Here is a 7431-nt window from a genome sequence, read left to right as displayed (position 1 = left end):
CTGACAAACGAGGGAAAACGGACAGTTTTCTTGGATTAATAACCAATTTTAATAGCCTCAAGACAAAATTCCTGCTGGATGGTTGGCTTTAGGTGATTAGTTGGGGCTCTATAGAGTGCTTACTAGAGTGCTGCTGCTGCTAAGTCGCTTCAGTCGTATCAGACTCTGTGCGACCCCATAGACGGCAGCCCACCAGGCTCCCCCGTCCCTGGGATTCTCCAGGCAAGAACACTGGAGTGGGTTGCCATTTCCTTCTCCAATGCATGAAAGTGAAAAGTGAAAGTGAAGTCTCTCAGTCGTGTCCGACTCTTAGCGACCCCATGGACTGCAGCCCACCAGGCTCCTCTGTCCATGGGATTTTCCAGGCAAGAGTGCTGGAGTGGGGTGCCATTGCCTTCTCCGGCTTACTAGAGTGAGCATCTGCCTAATGGGGAGTCAGGAAGCTCCTTAGTGATCATCAGGGGCTTTGGGGAAGTTACAAAGGGGTTCAGTTTCAGAGATGACCTTGGTCGTGAGCTCCGCTTCTATGGCCTTGGTGCGAGGCCTCGCACCTGTGGCTTTGGGGCAGGACTCAACACTTTCCTCACACCCTGAGTCCAGACTGCAAACACACACCCTCGGACAGGTGGAAATGGACCACGCTGACCCCAGACAAGGCTGGGGCGTGCACAGTGAGCAGGGAGGACTCAGTTCAGCTCCAGCCCAGCGTGGCATATTGTTCCAGGTCTCTGGTCTCAAAAAGAGAAGTGAGAAACCTCTATTTTACGTGAACTCTACAGTCACTAAAATTAACTAATCCGTTCTTCAACCAGCTTGGGCCAAAACAGGGGAGGCAGCCTGGGGCTGCACCCGTACTACCAAGCGGAGTCAGTCTCCTCCGCCACAGCCTGGTAGTTCGGGTGTCCCGCGACCCTCCGCTCGCGGTCTCTGCTCGGCCCAGCGCGCTGATTTCCAGCAGTAACCACCAGCAGCGTACCAGTGTCCGTCCGTCCCGCGCTCGGGTTGCACTTTGCCGCCTCGTCAGCACTGCGCCTGCGCGGGGGCGCTGCCGAGGCGAGCCACCGCCTTGGCGGGGGGTGAGCGGGCACCCCCGCCCTGCGATGGAGCCGTCCGTTGCCATAGAGCTACCTGCTCCAAACCGCGCTGCCAGCGGACTCTGAGGAGCTTCTCCGCCCAGATCCCGCGCTGCTCGGAACCGGCGGGGCCGCTGACAGGTGGGTCCGTTGGCCCCGGAGCCTGCGGTTGGGCTTGGGAACTCTGGCCACCTCCGAGGCACAAATCAGCGCCTCCGCCGTGGAAGTTCTGCCTGAGAAATAACTCCTAGTGAGGGGGTCGCCCCGGCCGATTTCTGGGCCTTCGGACGGCCCCGGGCCAGTTTCAGGTGCCTCCGGTCCCCGCGGCGAGTTTCAGCCCCACCCCAAGCGGTTTCGTGACCCCCTCGCCTGTTTCAGGACCCTCCCCATCGGTTTCAGGCCCCGCCCCCGCCGGTTTCAGGAACCCCCGCGTGCAGGTGCAGCCTGGGTTCCGGGCTCCGTGCAGGTTCCGGGCGGACGTGGCTATGCTGTCCTTGCACATCTAGGAAACCGCTGAGCAAAACTCGAGGGCGAGCGGGCTGGTGAGGAGGGACCCTGAGTGTCCGGGCCAAGGAAGGAATTCCGAGATCATCTCAGTTTGGTTTGTAATGATTAGTCTGTTTCTAAAAACCTGTATTATTTTGTTTTCCATAAACAAATATTCGTTTTATGTGCTCACGTTATGTTTCGGGCAAACACTCCTTGAACATCCACTGTGAACCAAGTACTGAACTAGGTGATGGGCGGGCCTGCCCTGGTACCGACAGTTGAGAGAATTCCCAGATAGTTGTCTCTGCAGACGCTGGTGCGGGGATTCACAGTACTGCATCAGTAGCCAGTGCCCAAGGCCAGAAATGGAACCTTGTCCGCACCCCGAGTGCCCCAACCCCTCCCTTGCCCCACAGCAGACCCCCTTACCCATGACCACAGCCTGACTTCTTGATTTTCTTTAGTTTTACCATTTCTAAACAATGTAGGTTTCACGTGTTTTAATCCATATATGTATACACATAGAATAACACTGTGTATTCTTTTTTAATTTTTGAAATAATCTCGAACTTACCTAAAAGTTGCAAGTTCAGCATCAAAAACTTTGTCTCCCAGGGGTATTTGAGAATAAGTTGCCTACGTAATGCTCTGTCACCTGCAGACACTTCCATTCGCATTTCCTGCACATCAGGGCAGTTTCTAGCAGAACCACACATGACCGTCAGAGTCGGGAGGATGACTCGGACATGTCAGGACATCTGATCATTGGCCACAGACAAACACCTTCTGCCAGCTGATCCTATAAAGGCACAGACCAGAAAGGGTCCAGTCTGGGCTCCCCAACCACACTGAGCTATTAACGTGTTTCTTCAGTCTCTTCCAAGTCAGGCTTTCCTTGGCTCCATGATCTTGACACCTTTGAAGGTTAGAGCCCAGTGGCTTTTGTGGAAAACCCCTCCGTTTGGATTTGTCTGGTGTTTCCTCGAAATCAAATCCCCATTACGTGTCTTTGGCAGGAAGGTCACAGAAGTGGTGCCACGTGTCACTCTGCTCTGAGCACTTGTTTAAGGTGGTGTCTGCCTGTATCTCCCCTGGGAAGTCACTTCAGCCTTTGTAATGGGCAAGTATTTTGTCGGGAGATTATGAGGCTCTAACGCCATGTCAGGCCTCACACGGTTGAGTGGATGGAGCACACTGTGGACATCGACCCCACCCTGGCCCCGGCTGGACTCTCTTACCCAACTCTAGGCTCACTGCCTTCCCCCATGCAGGCTCTAATGCCCAGTCTGGGCCACTGTGGATCCTGCCCACCTGGGCAGGGGAAGGGGGAAGGGAAGCAGCGTGTGCTTGTGTCTTCCTCCCTCCCAGCTGTGTGATAGACTCGTCCACACTCTTGCACAAGCTGTAGGTCACTCTCTTCGTCACCACCCAGCTCGCCCAGGTGGATCTCACAGTGTGTTCTATTGCTGCTGGCCAGGGTTGTTTCCAGAGTTACTGCTCTTAACGAACTCTGGTTTGCAAGGTCTTGTATGGTTCCTGTTATCTATGTGTTAGGAGGGGAGTTCTGTCTCCTCAACAACAAAAGTACTTTGATGTGCAAACCCCAAGTGTCGCAGCTGCTGCTGCTAAGTCACTTCAGTCGTGTCCGACTCTGTGCAACTCCATAGATGGCAGGCCACCAGGCTCCCCCACCCCTGGGATTCTCCAGGCGAGAACACTGGAGTGGGTTGCCATTTTCTTCTCCAATGCATGAAAATGAAAAGTGAAAGTGAAGTCATTCAGTTGTGTCCGACTCTTCGCAACCCCATGGACTGTAGCCTACCAGGCTCCTCCATCCATAGCATTTTCCAGGCAAGAATACTGGAGTGGGGTTCCATTGCCTTCTCCAAGTGTCTCAGCATGTGGCCTCATTTGGAAATAACTGGTTAAGATGATGTCAAACTGAAGCAGCCAGGCCCCTCATCCATCATGACAGGTGTCTTTATAAAGGGGGGGATTTGGATGCAGACATGCAGACAGGGAGAATGCCACAGTGTTACAGGAAAGGGGACCCCTTCCAGGGCCTGAGAGTGGGCTCTTGTCTAACACTCAGGAGAGTTTTCCATGGAGACGCACAAGCTGACCAAGCAAGAGACTTTATTGGGAAGGGGCACCTGGGCGGAGGGCAGCAGGGTGAGGGAACCCAGAACGGCTCTGCCACTTGGCTCGCAGTCTCGGGTTTTACGGTGATGGGGTTAATTTCCAAGGTGTCTCTGGCCAGACTGGTGGTGCACATCAGCCAAGATGGATTCCAGCGAGGAGGATTCTGGGAGGTTGGCGGAACACATGGACTGTCGTTTCCCTCTCCTTTTGACCTTTGCTGAATTCTTGTGGTTGGTGGTAGCTTGTTAGTTCTGTGTTCCTTACTAGGCCCTCCTGTTTAAGATACCTCATGCAAGCAGTTACTGTGGTGCCTGGTGAGGGTCAGTGGTTTTGGTCAGTGGTTCGCCTAACAACGTGGACTGGAGCTGCGCTGCCATGAGCCTGGGAAGCAGGACCGAGGAGAAGAGTCTGTACGAGGGCCTTGCTCAGCACGTCAGAGGGAGCTGGCATCTTGATATCAGGCTTCTGGCCTCCAGAACTATGAGAGAATATCTTGTTCTAAGACAAGAGAATGTCTTGTTCTCGTGGCACTTTGCTGTGGCAGCCTCAGGAAAGGAGTACAGCATTGAAAGGTTGCTGCTGTGCGTCGTGTGTTAACACCAGGATTTGTGTCCTCCGGAGGAGAGGACTTCCATCTGGGATCAGAGACGAGGCTTGACTACTTGGAGCTTTTTGTGTAGCAAAGTTTAAAGTTTAATAGAGATAGGGAAAGCTTCTGACACAGACATCAGAAGGGGACAGAAAGCGTGCCCCCTTGCTAGTGGTTAGCAAGGTGTTTTATGTCTATTAGAAAGGTATTAATTAGATAAGAGAGACACCTCAAGGCTGAGGGAGTTTCACCAGGCGCCTCTCCCACAATATGCATTCTTAAGATAGGATGGCACGAGGTCTGTCATTCCCCGCCCCTGCCCCCACCATGAAACAATTGACAGAAATACTGGTTTGTGGAGGCATTATCAACCCAAGATTTGAGAAGAGAAAAAGTTAGGTGGAACCATTTTGAAGAAAGGCAAATTCCATAGCAAATACATAGTTTCATTAACATAGCTTACGAAAAACATTTGCATAAGAAAAACAGCATTGGTTAGCTCAAGGCAGAACCAGGTGTCTTCTACCTGGTTAAATTAAATTAAATTAAATTAAAAGAAGCCTCTTTTAATTCTGTGTAGAGAAGGAAAAATGTCTGCCACTTGCAGTTTATTTCCTCTTGCTGCTTGGGGACCTCTGGCCTTCCTGCCTGTTACCCTCTCAGCATCTGAGTTTCTATCAGGTGATCGCCTGGGAGAGGAAGTGCTGAGTCAGAGGGCCTGGTATACACAATAGCGGCCCCAGAAACGGCCACATGCTGACCCTCGGAACCTGTGCGTGTGTTAGGTTACAGGCTGCAGGAATCTCGGCTGTTGGTCAGCTGACTGAACCAGGAGACTGTGCTGCGTTAACCTGCTGGGCCCAGAGCAGTTAGAGGTGTCCTTCTGGTAGAACAGAGGGCAGGGGGAGCCAGGAAGAGCTGACGAGAAGGCCCACCTGACTTTAGTGGCTTTGAAGTTGGTAGGATAGGCTTTGGCCAAGGCCTGTGGGCAACCTCTAGAAACCAGAAAAAGCAAGAAGACGGACTGTGCCCCAGAGCTGCTGAAGAGGAGGGCAGCCCGGCTGACATCTTGGTGTTAGCTCCGTGGGGCTCATTTCAGACTTCCGACCTCCAGAGTTGCAGGATAATAACGCATTTGTGTTCAATTACTGAGTGTGTGGCAGTTTCTCACAGCAGCGATCAGATCCTAGTGCAGAGGGCGTTATATTTTTAATTTTACAAGGCGATGCGGAACTCTTTTCAAAGCTTCTGTCCCAGTTTCCGCTCCCACCGTGAGTGAACAAACCTTCCCACTGCTTCCTGTCCCTGCTGGCACCTGGTATCCTCAGGCTACTAATGTGTTACTCAGACTGGTGACTGTGCAGTAATAGTTTACGTGGCTCTACTCTGCGTGTCCCTAATTACAGATGAGGTTGAGCTCATTGTCCAACCAGGACTCTGTTAGAAGAGTTAAAGGGATCACTGTGACAACGCCGGGAACACAGGCAGGAGTCAGGACACGCAGACAAACTGGTTACAGTTGTTGGCCTCTTGAATGTCCCTTATTGTGACCAGCCTGTTTAAGTTCCACCACTTTGCTGTCATTCATCTTCCTCTGTGTTGATCGATGGATGTTCCTTACCTGTCATGATGGGAGATGTGTTGCATTTATCTTCCTCTAATTTGCAGCTTTTCTTGAATTCTCCTTTGGGTGTCACTGGATGACCAAAATACTGGAGCTTCAGCTTCAGCATCAGTCCTTCCAGTGAATATTCAGGGTTGATCTCCCTTAAGATTGACTGGTTTGATCTCCTTGCTGTCCAAGGGACTTTCAGGAGTCTTCTCCAGCACCACAGTTCAAAGGCATCAATTCTTTGGCATTCTGCCTTCTTTACAGTCCAGCTCTCACAATCATATGTGACCACTGAGAAGACCATAGCCTTGACTATATGGACCTCATAGCTTTGACTAGATGGACCTTTGTCGGCATTAAAGGTCCATCTATTCAAAGCTATGGTTTTTCCAGTAGTCATGTATGGATGTGAGAGTTGGACCATAAAGAAAGCTGAGCACCGAAGAATTGATGCTTTTGACCTATGGTGCTGGAGAAGACTCTTGAGAATCCCTTGGAGTGCAAGAAGATCAAACCAGTCAATCCTAAAGGAAATCAGTCCTGGATATTTATTGAAGGACTGATGCTGAAGCTGAAGCTCCAATACTTTGGCCACCTGATGCAAAGAACTGACTCATTTGAAAAGACCCTGATGCTGGGAAAGACTGAAGGCAGGAGAAGGGGATGACAGAGGATGCGATGGTTAGATGCCATCACCAATTCGATGGACATGAGTTTGAGCAAGCTCTGGGAGTTGGTGATGGACAGGAAAGCCTGATGTGCTGCAGTCCATGGGGTCGCAAAGAGTCGGGCATGACTGAGCGACTGAATTGAACTTTGTCGGCAGAGTAACATCTCTGCTTTTCAACACAGTCTAGATTTGTCATTGCTTCCCTGCCAAGAAGCAATTGTCTTCTGATTTCATGGCTGCAGTCACCGTCCCCAGTGATTTTGGAGACCAAGAAGAGGAACTCTGCCACTACTTCTACCTTTTCCCCTTCTATTTGCCATGCAGTACTGGGGCCAGATGCTATGGTCTTAGTTTTTTTAATATTTAGTCTTAAGCTGGCTCTTTCACTCTCCACCTTCACCCTCATCAAGAGGCTGTTTATAGTTCCTCTTCACTTTCTGCCATTAGAGTGGTTCAGTTCAATCACTCAGCCAGGTCTGACTCTTTGCAACCCCATGGACTGCAGCATGCCAGGCTTCCCTGTCCATCACCAACTCCCAGAGCTTGCTCGAACTCATATCCATTGAGTCAGAGATGCCATCCAACCATCTTACCTTCTGTCGTCCCCTTCTCCTCCTGCCTTCTATCTTTCCCAGCATCAGGGTCTTTTCAAATGAGTCAGTTCTTTGCATCAGGTGGCCGAAGTATTGGAGCTTCAGCTTAGAAGTGATATCATCCACATATCTGAGGTTGTTGATGTTTCTCCTTCCTATCTTGATTCCAGCTTATAATTCATCCAGCCCGGCATTTGTCATGATGTGCTCAGCGTATAGGTTAAACAGACAGGGTGACAGCAGACAGCCCTGTCATACTCCTT

The 7431-nt window shown here is 51.1% G+C and overlaps 1 protein-coding gene across 10 annotated transcripts in view; it reads left to right on the top strand.

Annotated features, from left to right (window-relative positions):
- Positions 1–953: 953 nt before the first annotated feature.
- CFAP74 (cilia and flagella associated protein 74) overlaps positions 954–7431 on the top strand; it is an 89573-nt gene continuing 83095 nt past the window's right edge. For 9 of the 10 annotated variants that reach the window (XR_015143321.1, XR_015143320.1, XR_015143319.1 and 6 more), the window contains exon 1: positions 954–1214. The gene's annotated coding sequence lies outside the window, so the exon portion shown is untranslated. Of the gene's footprint in view, positions 1215–1579; positions 1675–7431 lie in introns of all 10 variants that reach the window. The other variant, XM_086344130.1, reaches the window with a different exon arrangement.

Source organism: Bos grunniens, chromosome 16 (assembly GCF_055505025.1).
Source record: "Bos grunniens cultivar Pamir isolate PY7600 chromosome 16, Bosgru_T2T1.0, whole genome shotgun sequence".
In the NCBI taxonomy this organism is placed as follows: Eukaryota; Metazoa; Chordata; class Mammalia; order Artiodactyla; family Bovidae; genus Bos; species Bos grunniens.
This window is presented reverse-complemented; position numbering and strand designations above follow the sequence as displayed.